At 38.1% G+C, this 24,766-nt stretch overlaps 1 protein-coding gene and 2 pseudogenes across 3 annotated transcripts in view; 2 read left to right on the top strand and 1 right to left on the bottom strand.

The window, feature by feature from the left end:
- CTNNA2 (catenin alpha 2) overlaps window positions 1-24,766 on the top strand; it is a 1,072,448-nt gene that overhangs the window by 55,505 nt on the left and 992,177 nt on the right. The gene's annotated exons all lie outside the window — the stretch shown is intronic.
- On the top strand, window positions 6,279-6,375 carry LOC112303138 (small nucleolar RNA U3; annotated as a pseudogene).
- LOC112302997 (E3 ubiquitin-protein ligase makorin-1 pseudogene) lies at window positions 15,347-16,156 on the bottom strand (annotated as a pseudogene).

Here is a 24,766-nt window from a genome sequence, read left to right as displayed (position 1 = left end):
TATCAGATAAAGATATAGTTTTCATTCAGAAATATTATGTTAGGTCATTCGGCAATGACATGAGACACGGGAAAATAAAGGACATTTGTTCTTGCAAGGTGGAGGAAGTCTATTACAAATTATTTGAGGCTTGAAGAAGTTACAAAAAATAAAGTAACATAAAATTTTGATTAAGGAGAGAATTAACTTCATCCAATTCTACACCATTTATTATAGATACCCCCAAAATTATTTAATCTAATTAATGTATTTATTTACAGCAAAGTTATTTCTTATTGAATCTATTGGGGTGACCTTGGTTAATAAAATTACAGGTTTCAGGTTCACAGTTCTATAATATATCATCTGTGTATTGTAATTATTTTTTAAAATTAATTTAGTGCTTTAAAAAAAAGTGGATTTCCCCCATGATTTTGAAATCCAATTAGGTCAGGTATGTAAAAGTAATGGTATTGTCAGGTGTTACCAATTCAATAGGGCTGGTTTGTGTATTTGGGACAGTTTTGCTTCGTGTGGTCATGGCAAGCTGAATACATTTGTTCTTCTGAAAACAGGAGAACCTAAATTTAATTCAGTCACTACGACTGGGAAGGTGATATTATGCCCTTTTTATCTGAAACTTTAATGTAAGTAATAACTTGTTGTAGATTTAGTTGATAAATGTAAGTGATAGATGTTTGAACAGATCATTTGAACGAAGCCCAGGCACGGTAGCGTTGTCTGCCTTCAAACTGGAGGATCATGGTGGGTGGACAGCTACCATGTGGAAATCCTCAGGTAGAATGGTGGGTGCAGACAGCCCAGCATGTAAGACAGGGGTGTCAAACTCGTTTTCACCAATTTGACACCATTTGTTGGGGCCACATCAACCTCGCAGTTGCCTTCAAAAGGTTTGAATGTAATTTTAACCCCTTAACAGTTAAGGAGTAGTTACATTTATACAGTCCTAAAATTATTTCGGCCCTTTGAAGGCAACTAGGAGGCTGATGTGGCCCCTGGTGAAAATGAGTTTGACATCCTTTATCTAATGGAAATTGTAAATGATTGAAAAATACCCTAATACTTTGTAGCAATATCTCGGTACTCCGTAACTAGAAGTACATATTTCATTACTTACTTTGCTTTATAAATTTCCTGTTTAGATATTCTGGGCTTTTTTCTTTTAGACCATTTATCTTTTTTATTAATGTATAGAGTTTCATTATATGTTCAAGATAATACTCCTTTGTCTGTTACATAAGATTTAAATATTTCCTTTTAGTGTATAACCCACCATTTTATTATTTAGTGAGGTCTCTTGAAAATAACACTTAGAATAGATAATTCATTGTTGTTTTAACTTAAATTTTGTGGGTTTCTTTTTCAAGGGAGGGAACCTCGTTTAGGAATTCTTTTTTAATCTTCAATACAGAAAAATATTCTCCTATATTTTCTTCTTTAAGTTTAACATTTTAAATTTATATTCAGATCTGTCATCTGCTAGCATATGTTTTCATGTGTGGGTGAGGGAGGAGTGTACCTATGTTTTACTGTGTAGATGAACAGTTGCCCTGGTGGCATCTGTAACCTGTCTTCTCCCAGCTCGCGTACCGTGCACCTGTGCGTGGTGTTGACTTTCGTACCACACAGGTCTGTTCCCGGGCTCTGTGTTCTGTCCTGGTCTGGTTGACAGTCTTGGAGTCGGCACGTTTTATCTTAACTGCCAATTTACATTAAACCTTAGTATCTATATAGTTAGTGTTCTATGTAATCTTCCCATCGGGGGCATAGCTTCCTCTCCTTTGGTTTTTCTGCATTTTAAATGTGCCCTGATGTTTATTTTCTTTTCAGCATCCTATCCGTTTTGTAACTGGGTAGCAGGCCAAGGTCTCTCCCCTGTGTGGCCATCCTGGTATGTTGCGAGGCCCTGGGTCTTCCTCATGAGCACAGAAGTTCACTATTTTTTTTGAGTTCTCATTTTGTGTTTAAAGTGCTTAAAGGGCCAATCACATGTCTGGACTCTTCTGCCAGTGGGGCAGTTAATATTTCCTTCCTACTTCCCCTGTTGTTTAGATTAAAATATTTTGTAATGCCTTGGCTTTTACAATAGAGACCTGTTTGTTTGGGATGAAGGTAGGACAACATGGTTTTACCCCCACATCTTTGGCTGTTCTTCAGCATAGAGGAAGGATATTTCTTCTGAACAAAGTTGCCACCAGCTTGTGGGTCATCTGACATTGGAAGCTGAAAATGTATTAGCAAATGCTTTGCTTTCAGATGTTACAATAGTATTTACCATTATTTCCAGAAAGGATAGTAGTTCTGAACTGGGCCTTTGGTCAAGAGATGCCTGTTGCAGCAACCCCATCTCCTGGTTAGATATGGGAAACCTATGGTTTTTAGAATCTGCTTCTTGATGTCAAATTTGGAGAAATTTCAGAAATTCACCAATTCCTCTCTCACCATTTACTAGACAGTCATGCAATGTCTTTATTTTATTATTGAGTTTATCAGGTCCCAGCATTCAGAACTATGCCTGGCTCCAAGAGTCACTGAGTACATGTGTGTTGCAAAAGTAGAGGGAGGTGGAATTGAGTGGTAACTAGAGGGCGTGTGACAAACATCGGGCAGAATGGAAAAGTTTCACCTTCTCACCTCTAGAGGGAGAAGAACACCACCACGATGACAGGGCTTGTATGTAGCCACTTTGGCAATTTCCCAGTGACTTTAACGATAGGAAAACACACCTAATTTAATTATTGGCTGTTATTACTCTCGGGGAGGGCTTGCATTTAGAGACTGACGCTCTGATTTGTAAGGTTGCCAGAGGGTTTAAACATGGGCAGCTGTGAAATATCTTCCATATCTGTTCAAGGGAATCTCAGTGGGCAGTGAATTTGACAATACTTTCAATGTTTCAGGAAAGCTAGTGGCAACTATACCTTTGTTTGGCATACACTTATGAGGATCAGCTAAGTCAGCAGTTTTTTGTGTGTTTGTCTTTGTCAGTCAAATGACATTTTGTAAGCCCAGATTGGTGGTACTTTGGAGTTGATGGTGATCACAGTTTGGAATTGACCACTGTCACCTATACCTTTAGATACTTTTAAAGAGAAATAATTTGTTAACTAATGCGGGTTTTTAAATGGAATCTTTTTGTTCATTGTCGGTGAAAAGGTTTGGAAAAAGTTAAGTGGTGAAATTGGCCCCCCATCCACTGTCTGGTTACCTGCTGTCAGTACTACCATTTGCTTGATGAATGTAGTCAAGGCAAGAATATCAGAAAATTCATACTGAGGAAGCAGAGATTTAGTTCAGATTCTGATGTTGAATTATCAAACGCTGCGATAGGCAGCACGGTGGTCCATTTAAAATGAAAAAATCAGTTATTCTTTGTAAAAGTTTTGTGTCATTGCTATAAGAGACTACAACACGCTTAGTGGGGTGAGCAGTGCAAGTATATAATCTTAAATTCATGCAGGGCAGAGGTTCAACATGTGTCCCAGCAGACGAAAGTCAAGGTACTGGCAGGGTTGCATTCCTTCTAGAGGCTCTAGGGGAAAGTCCATTCCCTTGCTCATTTGGGTCGTTGTGCACGTTCACTTGCCAGGGGTTGTAGAGTTGTCCGTATTTTCTGTCCGTATTTTCTTGCTGGCTAGCGGCTGCAGGACACTCCCAGCTTTTAGAATCAACTGCAATTCTTGGCTCAGGGCCCCTTTCCTGGATTGTTGAAGCCACAACCGGCAGGTGGGAGTCCTTTTCACATTGCATTCTTGGCTCTTCCGTCACGACATACACCTCTTTCTGAGGTCAAGCAGGAAAGTCTCTCCTTTTGAGGACCTGCGATTAGATCAGGCTCACCCTGTAATCCAGGATTGCTCCCTAATTCACGGCCTCTGACCTGTAACCACATCTGCAGAGACCCCTCTGCCACGTAGGAGAACATATTGACACGTTTAGTGGAGGGATCAATTTTGTCATTTGCTAAATCATTCTCCTGGGAAGCAAAAGACCACATAGTAGTTCAAATGGATTTATTACCTTTTTCCAAATTATATGTAATTAACTTTCACATTTTTTTCTTTTATAATCTAAACAGGTCTGTTGTTATTATCTAGAAAATTACAGACACTATGCTATTTCTGCTTTAGTGAGAAATTACTAAAGATTTACTAATTACTATTTGTGTGTATATATATGCAGATATATAGTTGAATGTATCAATGTGATAACCAAATTAAGAGAAATAACACAGACCATACGCAAACTCTGTAACCTTTATTATGATTTAGCAGTGGTTAAGAATGTCGGCTGAGCCTCCTTGTCTGTTACTAGGTACTTAATTTTGGGTAATTGTTAAAAATTGGAGTGTCTCAGTTTCCTCATGTGTGAAGTGGAGATTGTGATTATACTTAGTTAGCTTTGTCGTGAACATTAAATGTGTTAACATAGGAAGTATGTCAAACATGGCCAGGTGTGGGATAAATGTTCAAAAATGGTTTGCTCTTACAATTTTAATTTCTAATTGTAAATATTTTCAAACATATACAAAATAGAATTGCTTATATAACTAGCTGGTTCTTTTTAAAACTAATTAACTACCATATATTCATCACCTATGTGGTAGAATTATACAAACTGCCAGTTTTTAAATGTATCCCTTTTTTTGTCTGTTAGTTTTTTTCTGAATGCTCTAAAGCTTATCATTTCACCCCAGCATGCGGCAATGTGCATCTTTTAAGAATAAGGAATATGGGCCTTAAAATAATTACCAGGGAGTCATCTCACCTAACAAAATTAAAATAATTCCTTGGTTGCAGCTAATAATCAGACTGCAATTAAATTTTCAATATTCTTTTAAAATACTTCTCCAGGTATTTTTTTGAGTCAGAATTCAAGCGAGTTTCATATACTACATTTGTTTTTACATGTCCTAGGCCTTTCTTCTCTCTTATTTTAAGGTCAGGTATATTAAGGTATAGTTTACATTCAGTAAACTTTACTTCTTTTGGGTACAGTCCTATGGAATTTGGTAAATATGTACAGTTACATAACCAATGCCATAGTGAAGTTCTCTCATGCTCCTTTTATTTTACTCTCTCCCCATTACCCTAAGATTGCAACAAGTGATCCTTTTTTATATCCTTATACTAGGATTTTCCTTTTTCAAAATAGCATATAAGTGGAATCATGTGGGATACAGACTTTTGAGTCAAGCTTCTTTCGCTTAGCATACTTATTTGAAATGTGCCTTGTTGTTTCCATATCAGAAGCCTGTTCCATTCTCATTGCTGAGTATTATTCCATCACGTAGATGTTGCCACAATTCGTTTATTCAGTCAACCTGATGGACACTTGGAATGTTTTGTCATCTGGATTGTTTTGGGAGTTTATGAGTAAATTTGATAAAAACATTCACATACAGGTTTTTGCAAATGTATATGTATATATCTCTATTTTTTTTTTTTGGTAAATATTCAGTAGTGTTTCCTGAGACATGATGGGTCACCGGGTAAGTGTTTGTTTAGTGTCATGTAAGACTGCAAACCGTTTCCTAGTGTGGCTGCCCGTTTTGCGTTTCTCAAAGCACTATATGGGAATTCTAGTTTCCCCACATCTTTGCCAGTGCTTTTTTTTCAGTATTTAAAAAATTACTACTTAACCATTCAAAAAGTTATGGAATGGAATCTCATTGTTGTTTTAATTTGCATATCCTAATTACTAATCTGATGACCTTGAGAGTCTTGAAGTGTACTTTTGTTTTTCCTACCCCTTTTTTAGTCAGGACCAGTCTTGTCCCCTCACTTTTGCTTTTCTAGACCATTGACTGGTTGAGGGAACTAAAAATGTTGTCATGCTTTTTTCTTCATTCTGTTGTTTAACCTGGTCCTTGATCTCCATCATTCCTATAAAATGGAAATGAGCTTGTGAAACTCTATCAGAGGTCAAGTTTGTATTTTTGGTGGGATGCTTCACAGGCTGTCTGCTGCTCATCGCAGTGCTTCAGGAAGCACGTGCTGTCTGACTGCGTTGGGTTCGGCTGCAGCCGTGTTTTCTCCATTAAAGTTGTATGTCGAATTTTCAGCTGTTGGTTTCATCCCTTTCCCTTTCCTTTAATTGGTTATTTTGTTACGATTTACAAAGTATTTCTATTTTCTATTTTTTTCTTCCTCTGTATTTATCACTTGGATATCTTCTTTAAAGAAAAACATTTTCTCAGTTACTAGGGCTACCTGGTTTCCCTAAAGTAGAGTTGATACAGCGAAGTAGGAATTGCTATCTTTTAGAATAAAGAGTGTAAGACTATACTTTCAGGGATCATTTCTGTAGTTCGTTACTAGAATAAAGAGTGAGTTTCCCTGAAATGTTCAGTGATAATTAATGTGTGGTCGCGGAGGGAGTGTACTTCTTTTTTCTTATTGTTGTTTTACTCTTTAAGTATCTTTATGAAGTCAGGGATTTTATGTATTCACTGTGTTTCAGTGATTCCTATTTATTTCAAATTCAGGTTAGATTAATGAAATTAAAAAGAAAAGTGCAGGAGTTCATAGAATTTCAAGCCTATTTCGACCTAGTTTCAGAACTTTTTTTTCCTGATTCTTCGGTCTGTCTATGCAGGCACCATTCTTGCATCCATAAAATTATCTGGTTTCCCTGGTAATTGTGTATGGGGATTGATATACATTTTTAAATTAAAGAGAATTGACATTGTTATGATACTGTGTGTTCATATCCGAGAATACATTATTTCTTACTATTTTTCAAGTGTATTTTTGGATCTTTTAGGAAGGTGTTTAAGTGTTTTACTTGTGTAAGTTTTTCACATTTCTAAGTTTGTTATCTTTTTTGCTGCCATTATAAGTCATGTCTTTTGTTCTATATTAGGTTTCAAAACATATCTTTTAAGTGTATGCTTATATGTATGAAGGCAGTTATTTTCTGTATCTTAATTCATGGATTCACTATTTTTCTGGTATCTCTATTATTTATATTAGCTTTCTGATTGATTTTTTTGGTTTTTGAGACATTTATTTACAATGAAACATAATCCTGACTCTTTTTTTCTGATTCTCACGACTCTTACTGCTTTGTCTTAACTGTATTGGATGACACTCCCAAGGCAATGTTAAATAAATGGTGGTGACAAGAGTGGACATACGTTTCTTATTCCTGAGTTTGCCGTCCATACTTCTGACCTCTCCCCATTAAGTAAGGCTTGGCTCTTATTGTGACAGTACTGTAATATGTAAAGAATGGAAACATGGAACTGTTTTCATATCTGACATGAGGTCTGTCCAGAAGGTATGCAGCCATGTAATATGAAAAATTAGAGACATTTATTGAAGAAGATACAAGAAACATTGTACATAGGACAATGGTACGTCAGTCCCCTTCAAAGTAGGCACCTTGGGACCTCACACAGTTCTCCCAATTGCCATCAGCTGCTCCATCATATTTTCGTGAATCTTAATGAGGGTCTGATGTCTCTTCCCTTTCAAAGGTGACTTCAGTTTTCAGAAAGGCCAGAAGTCGCAGGGCACCAAATCTGGGCTGTAGTGGGGCTGAGTCACCTGGGTGATTTGATGTTCTGCCAAAAACCTCTGCACGAGGTGTGATGCATGAGGGACTTGTTGTCATGATGAAGCTGCCAGTCACCCGTGGCCCACAGCTGCGGCCTTCTGAATCACCCAAATAGTTTCCACAGAGAAATGTTCAAGCTTCATGCCCTCAGTACAACACTGCCTTTTCCACTTTTCTGCTGCAGAGTAAATCTTCAGATATTAGGAAACTGTCAAGAGTGTAGCATTGTTTTGATTATATTCTGTCTAGAATGTCCCTTCTAAAACCCTGGCCCCTGTTCTTATTTATCGTTAGTGTTGTCAGCCTTGTGGTCGGATGTGTTGTATTTGGAGTCCCGCTCACTGCTTCTTATTCCCCTCTCTAGCCTCTGGCCAGTTCCCTATTTGTTAAACTGCATATCAGTGTTTTATCCCATATTTTCATTGTTCATAGCTTTCTTTTCCAAAAAAGCTTCCTCTTTTTTAAAAAAGACTTTATTTATTTTTTTTCAGAGAGAGGAAGGGAGGGAGAAAGAGAGGGAGAGAAACATCAATGTGTGCTTGCCTCTCATGCGCCCTCTACTGGGAAACTGGCCCACAACCCAGTCATGTGCCTTGACTGGGAATCCAATCAACAACCCTTTGGTTCACAGGCTGGTGCTCAGTCTACTGAGCCACACCAGCCAGGGCAAAGGCTTCCTCTTTATAATTGTTTGTTTATTTATTTCTTTTAGCAATTTCCTTTTGTTGTTGTTATTTTTGTGTTTTAAAGGTGAAAGTTCACTTAGACAAGCCTTCATTACCTTATTATATTTTATATTTAACTTCATATCAATAAATTCTTGTAAGAGCAGATCCTTAGCTTTGGATTGTGCTTTTTGGCCAAAGATTTATTTGCATTTATTTCAGCATTTTAATATTTTTTGTATTGTAACATATATCTTGAGTTCCTGTCATTCCCAGTCGTCTTACAATTAAATGAGGTCTTTGAAGTTGATAAACCTTCCCATAAACTGATAAAAGCATAGATTCCTATAAAATGGAAAAAGTATTTTTGTTACGTATATGGATTTTTATGCAATAAATAGTTGTACAGAAAATGTACTGAGTTAAAAGTCAGATAACTACCCTGAGAGGAAAAGAGATGGGAAGCACCAATCATTCTACAAATATTCGGACTTTCCTGCACTTAGGTAACACTCTGAATATATAAAACTTGGCGGCCCCTGAGGCAGCAGTGAAGATTGACACACAAGTATTCAGAAAGAATATTGGCACTTACCTAGGGTAAGTACCCCATGGGAGGTACAGGACATGATATATATGGTCAGGTGTATATATGTTCTTTAGCCTCTGAAGATTCAGATAGACTAATGAGTGGAAGATGAATTGAGAAACATAAGAGAACTGTCTCCACAGGTTATTTGGAGGGCAAAATGGGCGATGGGTGGAAGCAATCACCAGAGTGCCTGGTGAAAAGTAAGTGCTCAATAAATTTTAGCAATTAATAGTACTAATAAGCAATGGGTTTGAAGTATTCCTAATTTTGTGTTACTACATGTACACTTTAAACTGTGATCTGGGAAGAAAGACATTCTTTCCTGAAAACTGAGGAATCTAAGTTGAATACAGGGTTAAGCCTCCAGTAAGCCAAGGCTGTTCTCTAGAAGTAGTTTTGGGTCTGTGTCACTGCTTGTCAGGTGATTAGAGAGTCAAGAGTCTCTTTATTTTTTTTTAATGTTTTATTTATTTAGTTTTAGAGAGAGGAGAAGGGAGGGAGAAAGACAGGGAAAGAAACATCCACGTGAGAGAGAAACATTGATCAGCTGCCTCTTGCACGCGCCCCAACGGGACTGAATCCCCAACCCAGGCATGTGGCACCACTGGGAATTGAGTTGGCAACGTTCTGCTTCGCTGCACCATTTGCCCAATCCACTGAGACACGCCAGTCAGGGCAAGAGCCAGAGTTATGTGTAATAATAGATGTTCTATAATTTTAGCCTGGAAAAATTATTTATATTTTTTTATTTTAAAAGAAATAGTTGCTAAATTTTCCTCATCACAGTACTCGTTGGCTTATAAATTAGAAGCGTATGCTTTGTTTCCTAAATTTTATTTTTATATAATCAGTAAAATTGTATACATTGTCTCTAGTATTGTCTATTTTTTTCCTTACCAAAGTTCATTAACTTCCATTACCATTTAGAAGACAGGAATCATATTATCAGGAAGAACTGTGTTTCTTTAAGAGTTTTCCTAGATTAGGCTTAGCCAGAAAAATGAAAAGATTGGAACTAGATTCAATATTACGAAGAAGAAACTGAAATAAGTTGTAAATAGTTCTCATCAATTAAGGAAAGAATGGTGTTCACCCTGAGTTGTAGCTGTTTTACTGTGGCGGTTTCCAGATTTCCCCACCCCGAGATGCCAATTTACTCCTAAGACTATCAGGAGTGGACACTAAGTAATGTCTATTGAAGGCTTAAATCAAATTGCCAAAATTCACTATCTCAGTGACCTGCTGGTGTCTTCTAACTTCTCACTTGGAATTTGAAGATGGATCTTTGCAAGAACAAAAATGTGTTTAGTCTTCAACTTAATTGGAAAGCAAAGTTTAGTACTCCCCTTTGTAGGTATACACAATCAAAAGTATTTTCACTACAGACGACACTTAGCTTTCTTAATTGTTGCATGGACGTCTGAGTACTTAATTCTTTACATGCCCACCCCAACCCCCTTGCCTGTTGTTATTATCTATTATCAGATCATATTTTCAGTGTTTCTTTTAAGTTTGACGCAAGGAAATATGGGTAAATGTTTTTCTTTTGTTTTTTAGTTTCTTTTTTTAAAATTATTGTTGTTTAAGTATAGTTATCTCCATTTTCCTCCTACTACTGCCCCCTGCCCCACCCATCCCCACCTCCCACCCTCGATCCTACCCCCCTTATATTTCTTTAGGTCCTAATGAAAACAGGTTGCATTTGTTACACCTGCCGTAATTGCTGCTTTGAGAAGGCTTTACCCCCCAGAGTTTGTTCAAACACACATGCTTAATCATTCTGTGCTGGTCCATATTTTGCAGAAAAAGAACTTTTTCTGTTTGTGTGTTCTTTGTAGTACCTCTCAGGGAATGTGAAGATTATGATATTTGAAAACAATTCTTTAGCTTCTGTCAGTATTTCTTCAAATATGATGAAAACCTACTACAGTTTGGCTTTCTGAATGTCTTCAGGTACTCAGGAGCCATTCGGTATTTTCTAACTGATGGGGAGATGCTTAATATAAAATATCAGTATGGAGAACCCTGCATGCCAAAGGAATGACCTGGGCGGCAAAAATATCCTCTGTTTATTCTTTTCTGTCATTTCCTCATTTTGATATATTCCATAAATGCACTATAGTCATATTTTAAAACTTACGCTTTTGTTCTCTAAAAATAACAACCCAACGTGACATTTGCTATTTCAGGACAAGACCTTTCCTATTTGTGATAGAGACCTGTTATCTGGAGTATGTGACCTTTGACTTTTTTCTAGATACAGGACAACTAGAGCTGCAGTAAACACCATTGCAATGTCAGCAGTTTGCTTTAAAAAAGACACACACACACAAACATACTAGATGAGGGGAATACTGTGTGTTTTAAAAATGATTTAAACCTATTAACATAGAAATGTGCCTTGCCTTAATTTTTGGTCATTTCAGATGAAAGTGGTTTTGCCTGAATAATCAGTTTCACCATTCTGTTTTGCTCTGAGCACAGGGGCTGAATGTAATGTGTTGTTCTATCCGCTGCTCCCTCTCTGTTCTCCTACAGGGTGTTCATTTTGCTGTGGGAGACATGCATGCATTGATGTTGGTATAGAAATTCAGAAGTTCAGCAGAAAAATGGAATAAAGTTAATAAAAAGGCTTTTATTGTTTATAAGATGCAAACTATCATAAGATTCTGTCATCAGTTAATGTGATAATTTGAAATTTTCTGTGAAATTTTAATGAGAATTATCTCGTATTGGATCATTTAACAAACGATTTTGGTTTGTACCAGAACACTACTGGGAATGACTGGATCGAATGAGACAATTTATGTGAAACTGGGTTGTCAGTAAAAAGTGTTTACAAATGTTCTTGTGAGGAATTCTTTAATTTTTTTAAACTTCACATCATTGCTCTGCTTGATATACAAAATATTCCAATGAAATTTATTATATTGTTTCTTCCCATCAAAATCGTAGAACTCTGCTGCTGCCTGTCAGTGGATCAGGTTTCCGTTCCTGAAAGACCAACAGTTCTGAGGTGATATGGGTTTCCTCTCTCTCTCTGTGTATATACATAGATATCTAGATATCGATATATATATATATATAGAGAGAGAGAGAGAGAGAGAGAGAGAGACTGTTTTTTTAAAAGATTTTATTTACTGATTTTTAGAGAGAGGGGAAAGGAGAGAGAAAGAGAGGGAGAGAAACATCAATGTGTTGGCTGCCTCTCGTGCTCCCCCAGGGGGAAGCTGGCCTGCAACCCAGGCTTGTGCCCTGATTTGGGAATCGAACCAGTGACCCTTTAGGTTGCAGGCTGGCACTCAATCTACTGAGCCACACCAGCCAGGGCAAGAGGCTGGTTTTGCTTTATGAAAACTAATCTGCATTTTTTGTGTGAGAAGCCTGTTCTTACAGTGTGTTCTTATAGAGTTTCATTTTATTGGTTGTTTCCCTCAATATTGCCTTTTTTCTTTTACTTCCTCTTTAATTCCCCCCGAGCGTGGTCTGGTTTTAATGTATTTCTTTTCTGGGTTTGGAAGTGAGGTCACTTATCTGTCTGCATCCCTGTCTCACTCTCAGCTCTTCTCTGCTGTCTACTGGAAGAGTGTGAACTGAAAGATGAGTCGCTTTTTGCAGCAGTACCATGTGAGCAGTTGGTCATGTGCATGGGAAACTTCCTCTGCGTATATGAAAGACTGTTTTTAGCTTGAACTTTTTAAAAACCAGTTTAATATGTCCTGATATTCCTCCAACTTCAAAAAACTAACACCATACACACACACATGCACACACACACCCTGACAGCCCTGACCCCTGTAGACACAAACCCAAACACTTGCTTCTATAAGTCAAAAATCTTTTTTTAATGCAAAAAAGAACTTCATTAGTTTGTGTGACCATGAAGACTGAGAGTTTCATGGCTTCAGACATGGCTGAATCCTGGCCTGTCTATCTCCACCTCGTGGGCTTGTGTTTTCCTCTGTGCCCTCATTCTCGGGGTCTATGTCCTGTTTCCCCTGCTCACACCTGGCAGCTCAGTACAAGGAAAGCGCCTCTTTTCTAAAAACTTCAGCAACATCACAGCTGATTTCTCTGGCTTCGATTGTTGTTAGCTGGATCACATGCTATTTCGGGGCCTATCACTGTGGCTCCCCTGCTGTGATGCTCTAATTGGCCAGGCTTGGTCACATGGCATGGAGGGAGGGAGCCTTAGCCTCCTCTGAACCATGATGACTGAAGGCAGAGTAGCAGAATTCCCCAGGCACAATTACCAGGAGAAACAATGATGCCTATTTTTGTTGTTCTTGTGAGAAACATGTACATATTCTAGATTTTTAAATTTATAAATTTCATTTGGGGCCCCAAATATTTCATTTGAGGCTTTTGGGGGATTTACCATCTCAGGGTAGGTAGAGCCAGGAGCTGATGTGAGTTGTCAAGGGAGCAGGATATAGCTCTTGAGATCTTAGGGAAACTTTCAGGCCCAAGGACTGAATGTTAGGGGAGAGGAGGGGTATATAGCTACTGCTAGAACATGGTGTTCCTCCTGAAGAGCTACACAACTTATGCTGTGTAAAGATACACTATTTTTTGTATGGATCTAAAGAAAAAGTCCATAACTCATGTAGCAAAAATGAGATAATTATTGATCGTCTCAGGACACCCAGATGATCTGATTCTGCATCTAACTCATTTTTAAAATATATTATTTATTCATTTTTAGAGAGAGGGGAAGGGAAGGAGAAAGAGAGGGACAGAAACATCAATGTGTGGTTGCCTTTCACATGCCCCCTATTGGGAATTGAACTGGTGACCCTTTGGTTCCCAGGCCGACACTCATCCACTGAGCTACACCAGCCAGGGCTAACTCTTTTTTTTTTTTTTTTTTTACCTGAATCAAATCCCCTCTCAGCCTCCTTCCTGATGGGCAAAAAGATTGAGGCCTAAAGGGTCTTTCTCTAAGGAGCATCTCAGAGGTAAAGTTCAGCCCAGCAAGCATTTGTTTAGTAATTTATACAACATCCTCAGAATGTTAAGATATGGAGAAGCCAAACTGTACATGCATGTAGTTTTATGTCCTTAAAGGGAGATTACGACTCGTCTGTGCAAAGGAAGTAAACACAGGGATAGTTTGACATGATGGAATTGTATTTTTTCACCTTTGTGTAAAACTCCTATTTTGAAACATTCTAATTCTAGTTTCATATCGGAGCATCGGGACTCTCCCAAATGCATTTTCTTCCCTATCCTGCCTGGATATCATGGTTGAGTGTCTCTAGTGAACACTCACCAGCACTTCAGTTTCATTGTTACCTTATTCGTTATGTTTTACTTAGATGGTCCTCAGTCTGAGAATAACACACCTCGCCTGGCCGTCGGTTGAACTGGGGTATATTGTTATAGTTGTAGAACATTATGGACGCACGTAGGCTACTAGTGTAGAACGTAAGGAGCAGTCCCCAGTTAATGTGGACTAAGTAATGACACTAGGTTTTTCTCACCTTCAGAATTCTTAAGGACAACATCTTCCTCTGATTACAGCCCTCTTTACTGGCAACTGTGGCACTGTGTGTTCATTTCCATCGTGCGGGCTTTCCTCCCTAAAGACATATTTCTAGGCTTTTCCCCCTATCATCCTGCTCTTGGTTTCTCTCTCCCCTGTTCCCTATTGACCCACTCGTGGGCCATTTGGTTGAATTGCTGACCCACCATCTTCCGCATGGACATTACCTTCTTTATGTTTGTGCCTCACCCATGTAGCAGAGTTCGAACCTTCTTGTTTCCTGCACCTATGTGACAAGCACTTCTGGAGAAGTACCCTACAGCGATGCAGGTCAGCTACACCACAGGTCCACGGCCATCAGCTGCAGCTGAGCCTAGTGCTGCCCCTCTTTACTCTTTTTTATTTTTAGTTTTGAGATCCACATGCTTCATTTTAAAATTATTTTTTAAAAATGTTGTTATTGTGGTAAGAACGCAAAATGAGGTATGCCCTCTTAAACTTTAGTATACATTGTGTTGCTTATAAGTACAGTGTTATACAGCACATATCTAGAGATCACTCATCTTGCTTAACTGAAACTTTATGCCCATTGTTTTTTCATTTAAGGACATTTATTTCTTGTAATTTTTCTCGGTTTAGTTTATATTGTTTTTGTTCACTTATGAAATGGTGGATTATTGGCTAACTTAATGAATGAAATAGGAAGAGGAAAATGTAAGATGTCAGGAAACATACATTCAGAGCTAGATAACTTTGTTCACTGAGCCTGAGTGAGCTTATCTGTTAAACACAATCTTCTCAGAAACAGCATGTGGAGTCTACTAACTGATACATAGGATTTCCTCATTCGAATAAAAGCAGATATACCAGCTAACCTAGAAGCACACTGAAGTATAAAGAAGAGATCCTAATTAGAAGAATACCCCAGTTTCAAGAATGCATGCATTTAAATGTAGTCCATCTGCATTTGAAAGTTGAAAGTTGGCACAAGATACTAAATTCTTCCCCCAAACAGAAAGCACAAAGTAAGATTGGGGAGGAGTTTCACTTTATGATCTTGGTATCAAATTGCTTAGCTCTCCTCCACTTGAGAATACACTTGAGACAGTAGGTGTGGTTGCACTTGGAGGGGATCCCGAAGTTGGGCTCACTGGGTTTGGCTTTCCTCTAGAACACCTCCATCCAGATCCCACACACATGTCTTTACTGTGCTGGACAGCAAGCAAGAGCTCCTTGTCCTCCTCATGGGCTTCAAGGTAAGATTTTATTTGTTGCAATATCTGGGTAGCATCCACTGGATGGAGGACCTGCAGCCCACACATATCACAGGAACCTCTGCGGAGATACATGTAGTTCTCCCTGTATCCGCTCTCTTCAAGTGCAGCACAGGGGCAAAGCTGCTGCTTTGTTTCTGCTGTCCTTTGCTCCTTCTCTGATTCTTTCTTGGTCACTGAGCCCTGCTGGGGTGTTTCAGTGCAAGAAAGGGTAGGCCCTGGCTGGGTGGCTCAGTTGGTTGGAGTGTTGTCTCATGCACCAAAAAGGTTGTGAGTTCGATCCCCAGTCAGGGCATATACCTAGGTTGTGGGTTTCATTCCCATTCAGGGTGTGTACAAGAGGCAACCGGTTGATGTTTCTCTCTCCCTCTTTCTCTCTTTCTCTCATTCTCTCCCTGCCCTGCTTCTAATGCTAAAATCAGTACACTTAAAAAAATATCCTCCAATGAGGATTTAAAAAGAAAGAAGGGGCAGCAGTAGAGCTGCCCAGGAACAAACTCAATGACATTCACCCAGCCTTCTGAACTTCTCTTGCAGTAGCAAAGTTGGAATTTCTTGTTTCAGCCTCGTGCATATTCATTTCAACAATTGGTCCAAATACCGATTTGAAGGAGCAGCAAGGGATTTTGCAGTTAGATCTGTAGCGGTTGCTTCTTCTTGTTTCAATAGTTTGCTAAGTTCATGTCTGCAGCGGTCTCCATAAATACAGTACCCTCACTGAAAATACATGCACACTACACCGTATAGACTGTCAGAGAGGTGAGTGGCAGCTGTTAACTTCTTCCTTACCAACCCCATGCGTGAAATACAAGGCTGGTCTTGGAAGGAGACAAGATGACGTGGGTATTTTCTGGGCCATGTGGGAGGTACTGAAGGGTTTTGGACAGGGCAAGAGGCATAGGGCGCCCATTGATTATTAATCAATAATAATCCTCATTTCCCCTTCTCCTCAGCCCCTGACAACTACCATCCCACTCTTTGATTCTATGAATCTATTTTAGATGCCTCCCATAGGTGGAATCATTTAGGGTTTGTCTTTGTTTGACTGACTTATTTCATTTATTGTAATGTCCTTGAGGTTCATCCATATTGTCGCATATTTAAAAATTTCCTTTTTAAAGCATGAATTCCAGTGTGTGTGTGTGTGTGTGTGTGTCATATTCTTTTTCCATTCATTTGTCAGTGGCTACTTGGGTTGTTTCCACCTCTTGGCTATTTTGAACAGTGCTGCAATGAACATCAGAATGCTAATATGTTTTTGAGATCCTGATTTCAAAGTTCAAATAAATATACAAAAGTGGATTTCTGGGTGTGATGTGATATTTCATTGTGGATTTGCGTTTGCATAATGGTTAGTGATGTCGAATACCTTTTCATACACGTGTTTGCCATTTGTGTGTGTTTTATTGGAGAAATGTCTATTCAAGATTTTAACCCACTTTTTAAATCAGGTTTTTTACACTATGGAGTTGTAGGAGTTCTTTATCTATATGGATTTAACCCCTTATCAGACATATGGTTTGCAACTATTTTTCCCCATTCTGTAGGTTGCCTGTTTATTCTGTTGATTGTTTTCGTCCTTTACTTTGCAAAAGCTTCTAAATTTGTTTTAATCCCACGAAATGATTTGAAATTATGAGATTAAAAAAATCTACCTTTTGAGTTGCTGTGTACACCTTTAATGGTATTAAAATCTTATAAGCAAAGATAGGTAGAAGTATTGATCAAAAAGAGAAGGCCAGTCAAATAAAGGGCTAACAACAATACTCTTAGGTTTAATCCATGACTTAGGAGGGTGATTTTAGCTCAGTTTGAGTAAAACACCCTCTTGATAATAGTTTTGTCCTTAGAGTTTGGGAGATTGAGAAGCTGCGTTGTTTGATGTGGTCTCAGTTGTTTGTTTTTGTTTTCGTTGCCCGTGCTTTTGGTGCCATAGCCATGACGTCATTGCCAAGGCCAAGGTAATGAAACCTTTCCTGTATGTTTTCTTCTAGGAATTGTACAGTTTCAGATGTTATCCTTAAGTCTTTAATCCATTTTTCTCTAGTTCCTTTTATTGGTTCTTTATTGGTCTGTACAAAATCATTTCCCGTGGTTTCTCCCCAAATGCCTCAACTAAAATTCATCTTTTTGTTTAGAGCAGAGACATAGAATAGAGATTGAGAGTGAGGACTCACTACCTAGACTTGCTTTGTAAGTTGTTTTGTGATCTTGGGTAAGTAATTTAACCTCTCTTTGCCTCTGTTTCTTCACCTATAAAATGGGGGAAATAATAATATCTATCTGATCCTTGTAAGGATTAAATGAGTTATTGTTGGTAAAAAAGTACTAAAAATAGCATCCGACACATATTAGAAACTAGGTATGTTCTGACTATTATTGCCTTTTTAAAATCACTGACAATATTCAGGCTATTAGGCCATATATCACTGTTTTCATCTTTCATATCTATGATACTGAAAATAACTCATCCACTTTTATTGATTATTTTTCTCATTCTCAGTAATGGTGGGTAAAAAGTTTCTACTTCTTCATGTTTCTTCCTGCCTCTGGTCTAGTTTTATGTTTTTCTCTATCTTCATCCACATCTTCAATCTACTCCTTTATGTGAAATCCATACCCTGAGCCTATACACAAAATAATGTTTCTCTAATTCTAAAACCAATAAAAACATCATCATTATCATCATGAGCATCTTCATCATAAACAACAAAAGATTAAAAAGGAGTATCTCTAAAAAAATACAATAAAATATATAAAAAATAAATTAAAATAAAAACAGGGATCTCTCTGTGATAATTTCTCATATATGAAGGGGCACTCAAAATAACTCCGAATTATCTTCTGGAGAGCAGACTTGTTGAGGTGCAGGGTTCTGCCAGTAGGTGAATGTTCTAGAACCCATCTGTATCAGTGCACCAGCTGGTGGTGTGAGAGACTTCAGTGAAATTTTATTGAAGACTCTTTCAGTGCGTTTGCCCATTTCATGAGGGGTGATTTATGAGCACACCATGCTGAGTGTTCAGCAGTTTTTGATAAAAAATGGCCTGACCGCTGTGTCCCACCCTCTGGAGGCATCAGGGTTCACCTGATCCCTCCCCGAGTGACTTTATTTTTTTGTTTGTTTCCTGGGATAAAAAAAGTCCTCAAAGGGAAATGTTTTGCTGATGTGGAAGAGGTAAAACAAAAAATGGCAGAAGCACTAAAAGACATTAAAATCGAGGAGTTCAAAAACTGTTGTGAGCAGTGGAAAAAAATCTCAATTAGGTGTATTGCATCAAGCGGAGAGTGACTGAAGTTTAAACACATAAGAATAAATACACACAATTTTTTTATAAATCTGTCTTTGGGGGGTCTCTCCTTGTATTTTATTGACTGGGGGTCAAACCCACAACTTTATGGTGTACAGGGTGACACTCTAACTGATTGGGGTTCCTGGGCAGGGCTGTCATATAGACTTTTGGGTTTTTTAAGATTAGTGTTCCTTCAGTGCGGTCCCTTCTGGCTGTAGCTGCAATTTGCTGATACTGAACAAAGAAAGCAACAGTTGTCTGTCACATTCAGAGACTTGCTTTCTGTCCTTCGTCCACTGTGGCTCTCTTCTGGATTTCACTCCATTAGCCAGTGCGGACTGTCATGACTGAAGTTCTCAGGCTCCACCTTCTCACTCTCACCTGGTTCTGCGCCAGGTTCTGACCTTGTCTCGTTCCTAGGTTTTCCACCCATTCCCTAAATATACGCTTTCACCCACATCCCGTTTTTCACCCTGATCCTTGCTGTCTGTGTTCCCTGGGTAATTTAATCTATTCCCAGGATTTACATACTGTTTACCAGATGTGCCAGTGACTCACAGTTCTCTATTTCAAGCCCATGACTCTCTCCTGAGCTTTCAGATCTCTTTCCAACTATTTTGTGGATGTGAACCCCCATAGGCATCCCAGATTCCGTACATCTAAAATTAAACTCATTAGAGTCCCAACTCTTACACGTTTCCTACATTTCAATCCTAGTGGATGCTTTTGGCATCAACCCAAAGAGCACTGACTGGAAACATGGTGTTCATCTTAGAGTCTTTCCTCTTTTATATATTCAACTTATGAGTCCCTATTTATATCATGATACTTATAATTCTATCTCACATCTCTCTGTTTTTCTCAATCTTAATTCTTACGGCCTTAATTTAGGCCTTTAGTTTTCTTTGCTGAGCTCTCACAAGAATTTTTGAATGTCTTTTCTTCCTGATGGCGTCTGCTCTCCAATTTGTCTAATGTAGAGTTGACAGTTATACGAGGTCTGTCCAGAAGGTATCTAGCCATGAAACGTGAAAAGTAAAGACATTTATTGAAGAAGATACAAGATACAAGAAACAATGTACATAGGACAATGACATCTCAGTCCCTTTCAAAGTAGGCACCTTGGGACCTCACACAATTTTCCCAATTACCATCAGTGACTTCATATTTTCCTGCATCTCATCAACAGTCTTAAATCTCTTCCCTTTCAAAGGTGATTTTAGTTTTAGGTAAAACCAGAACTTGCAGGGCACCAAATCTGGGCTGTAGTGGAGCTGAGTCATCTGGGTGATTTGATGTTTTGCCAAAAAAACTATGTATGAGACGTGATACATGAGCAGGTGCGTTGTCATGATGAAGCTTCCAGTCACCAGTGGCCCATAGCTGCGGCCTTCTGAATCATATAAATAATTTCTGTGGAAGAATGTTTAAGCTTAATGCAAAATTTGATGCAGATTCATTGCTCTGCTCACTCAGTCATTTTGAATTCGATGGCCACACAGTACACATGCTCACTCAACGGCATTTACCGTTCCCACTGACTAGTACAGTGAAGTCATCCTTGTTCACTCATGCACATTCCAGTCCACTCTACTTGGCTGCCAGTTTACATCGATGTCTTACAGACCATTCTGGTTGTATTAACAATGGTTGGACTTTCTCCGGCAGACCTCATACTTCTAGGACATTAACCTGATCATATACTGTTTTGCTTAAACTTATATTTTTATGATCCAACTCTTGGGATACGCATGATTTTTCACCATCCAGCCTTAACTTTTTTCCTAAGCCTCAGTTCTGGTCAGAACCCCTTAATGAACAGATGACACACATCTAGTCCTACGTGTGATGCTCTTGACTTTGATGCCTCTATTCCTTGTCTTTGTATATGCTAGTCTTGCCTATCCATTCCCTGGAATAATTTTATTTATTCTTCTAGAACTAACCCAATTGCTTCTTTAGGGAAGCCTTTCACAAATCACTATAAATTGTGAGCATTTATTTACTCTCTTACTTTTCATAGTGTTTTGTTGATGGTAGTTATCACACTGGCCTGGAACTATTTGAATTTCCCAAGAGCTTTGTGCATTCCTGTTTTCCCAACACCCAGGACACTGCCTGGAACTTAGTAGCTGCTTAGGGAATATTTGAATGAATTTTAGAACTAAGTTTTTAAGAAAGATGGTGATAGTATATCTCAGGCAATCTGAGTAAAGATGGGAAAACTGGTAGAATAAGAAGGATATCAAAGGAAGAAAGAAAATTGTCTGTATACTGAATGGAGAAGATAGGAAGAAAGCATGAGAAATAGACCCTGGGGTATAGGAGAACATTGGGAAATAGCACTAGAAAAAGGGGGAAAAAAGAGGTACCATTGCAGTTCTGCACACCAGTGCACCCCAAGAATGACAGGGAAGAGATGGCAACAGAAGGAAAAGGGTGACTTTGTGAGAAAGAAAACCTTGAGTGGCAGAAGAGCCAGAAGACATCTAGAGAAGAGAGAAGGGCCCTGTTTTTGCAGCTGTTTTGCATGTTTCTTCTAATGATGCTAAAAAGCCATTTAATTGCTTATTTCTCTCTAAAAAGGAATGACCAAAGAGCCTTGAGCCCAAGCTGCATTCTCTGTAACTTGCCCTTAGCTCTATGAAAAACATCCTTGACCTACTGCCAGTCTTCTACGAAAAACACCTTCCAGTTGTCTGTTATTCTCCATGGCTTTTCTTGCAAGAAATCAAACCAACACACAAAAATAGTAGATAAAAGTTTTCAACTCTTTTGGATAAATACCAAGGAGCACAATGGTTGGATTCTAGAGTAAGAGTATGTTTACTTTTTGTAAGAAACTGCCAAACTGTCTTCCAAAGTGGCTGTACGGTTTTGCATTCCCACCAGCCATGTTCCTGTTACTCCGCATTCTCATCAGCATTTGGTGTTTGTCAATCTTCCAGATTTTGGCCATTCTAGTAAGTGTGTACTGATAGCTCATTGATTTGACTGGCATTTCCCTGAAGACATATGATATGGAGCATATTTTCATATGCTTATTTATCATCTGTATTTCTCATTTAATGTGGTGTCTGTTAAGGTCTTTTACAAATTTTTAAATCAAGTTGTTCATTGTGTTATTACTGAGTTCTAAGGGTTCTTTGTATATTTTGGAAAATAGCTTTTTATGTATATGTGTTTTGCAAATATTTTCTCCTAATCATTATTGTATACTCTTTTTGTGATACTGTCTTCCACAGAGCAGAAGTTGGTAATTTTAAGGAAATCTGGCTCATCAATTCTTTCTTTCATGGATTATGCCTTTGGTGTTATATATAAAAGTCATTGCTGTACCCAAGGTCATTTAGGTTTTCTTTTCTGTTCTATATTAGGAGGTTTTACAGTTCTGCATTTTATAGTTAGGTCTGTGATCCACTTTGAGTTAATGTTTGTGAAGGGTATAAAGTCTATGTCTAGATTCTTTTTTTTGCATGTGGTTGTTCAGTTGTTTCAGCACTTGTTGCTGAACAGACCATCTTTGTGCCATTTCATTGCACTTGCTCCTTTATCAACGACCATTTGACTATATTTATGGGAACCTACTTCTGGGTTCTCTATTCTGTTCCGTTACTCTATTTCTTTATCCTTTCCTTAGTCCTACACCATGTTCATTAACCTTGAAGTTGGGTAGTGTCAGTCCCCTGAATTTGTCGTGCAGACATGATAGCCACTACACTAAGGCACAAGGCAGATGGCCCACCAACTTTGTTTTTCTTCAATATCGAGTGGGCTATTCCGTATCAGAAATACTTTTAAAAGAGTATTATGGTCATGAGCAAAATAAATCTGTAAATGTTGAGGATAAAAGCAAAGAAATACAAATATTTAGTCTGCTGCTATATGTATAGTATGGCATTGGCAAAAGGAAATCAGCTCGTGGATAATATTTTTTGACTATCTAATGCACAGAACTAAATTTAATTTTACTACTGATTACTTAAAGATTCTATGAAATCTATTCATATTCTAATTTTATCTGCAGTAAGGCTCTTTGGATATTATTGCTAAATGGAATTATGTATTTGAACTGAATGCCCTTCTCCGGCATTCTTAAATAAAATTGGAAGAGTGTATTAATTGTCAGAAATAATGGAAATGAATACTGTATCTGGGTTTTTCAGACACAGAAAATCAACCTAAAAAATCTGAGAATTTTTAACAAAGATATTTCCAAAAAAACATCTTATTTAGGCAGTGAATTTTCTTATTACTAAATGAAAGTGTCCTTTGCTCTTTTTACTTTGACTTTTTGAAAGAGCATTCTTTTTAGAGCCTGGTCAGATCTTGGAGAGATGCTAATTAAATCCCTAACCATGTCTTATGAAGAGCAATTGAAGGATTTAGCCTGGAGCAAAGAAGACTTGGGGGAGTAGAACAGAGAGATTGAGAAGTTTCTCCACACATCTGAAGAGTCATTGTTTGGAAGACAGATTAGACTAATGTTGGGTTATGTTCAGAATTCAGATTAAGAGCTAATTATCTCAATTTCCCATTGATAAGGAGGGAATGATAATAGTAAGATTTACACACTGAATTAAACTGCACCAAAAGGTAATGAGTGAGCTCCTCACCATTTGATTATTAATAGTAGGTGTGTGACTAGTGTGTATCAGATTCATGCAAAAGGCTAAAGTTTCATTTTATACAGAAGTAAACATGTACACATTATGTTCAATCTTGTGATCAAATAAATAAATATAAATAGTCAAATGCCATTTTTATTTCTCAATTAGGAAAAATTAAAATGTGTGTGTTTGCATATATACATACATCTCCAGTGTTAGTGAGGGTGAAAAAAAGAATAACTCATACTGTAATAGAAATATGAGTCCATCAACTTTCATGTGAGAATGTTTGTCAAAAGCCTTAAAATATACTTTTGGAAGAGGGCACATTCTTATTTATCACAGTGTTCTTGGAAGTTGGGCTTCCAGAAGCATACTCTGAGATTGGGACTTCCTGTATTTATTCAGGAATTGTACTGCGGTGATGGATAGGAGAATAGGGAAAGTAGGAGCAGGGGAGCATGACCACAGGCGAAACCTTGTAAGAGGGATCCTTAGGAAAACTAGAATATGAGTACTTCTCAGGATTGTCCCTACCTGAGACTGGGGAGCTGGGCTTTCACACTCTATTCTGTCAGCAGTTGGTGAAAGGATGGGGCTATGTGCAGGCATAGAAGTCCCAAAGCCTGAGAAAGAATCCACCAGAGAAGAGTTGCAGGTGTCAGCTGTTAGAAGCAAAAGTTGCTAACACCACAAAATTAGAAAAATGGTTCAAGGATATCTGCATTAAACACTGAATTGACCAGTGTAAATATTCACCACCTGACAAATACCACAGTATTTAAGAAGACAAAAACGTTCAACAGTGGGCATTGAAAACCTGATACCGATAAAATACAAACATTTCAGCTCTGTGGTGGCGTGGCACGCGAGACTTTTCTTTGGCACGGAAGCTGTCAGAATAACAACTGCATGATTTAAAACAAAATGAAACAGTAGTTATGTAATAAAGGGAATTCGCTAAACATCTGTAGCAAAAATGCAACTATAACAGTCATTTTTTTTTTAATTGGGAGAAAGTGATGTCCACTCTACTCAAGATCGTGGCCATCATATTGAAACATGAAAATCAAAATTTATAAGGATCAGAACCAAAGAAACAAAACTGTTCCTTATTAAGTGATAACAGTTTTCTTAATTTAAAAAAAACACAGATAAACTATTTGAACTAATTACAGAAAATGGTAAGTTTCCTGGTGGGTATTAGACCAACATAAATAAAAAAACCCAAACACCAGCACTCCTCTATACCTGAAACAAAGAATAGAAACTGCAAAATTGTACATA

Source organism: Desmodus rotundus, chromosome 5 (assembly GCF_022682495.2).
Source record: "Desmodus rotundus isolate HL8 chromosome 5, HLdesRot8A.1, whole genome shotgun sequence".
NCBI lineage: Eukaryota > Metazoa > Chordata > Mammalia > Chiroptera > Phyllostomidae > Desmodus > Desmodus rotundus.
This window is presented reverse-complemented; position numbering and strand designations above follow the sequence as displayed.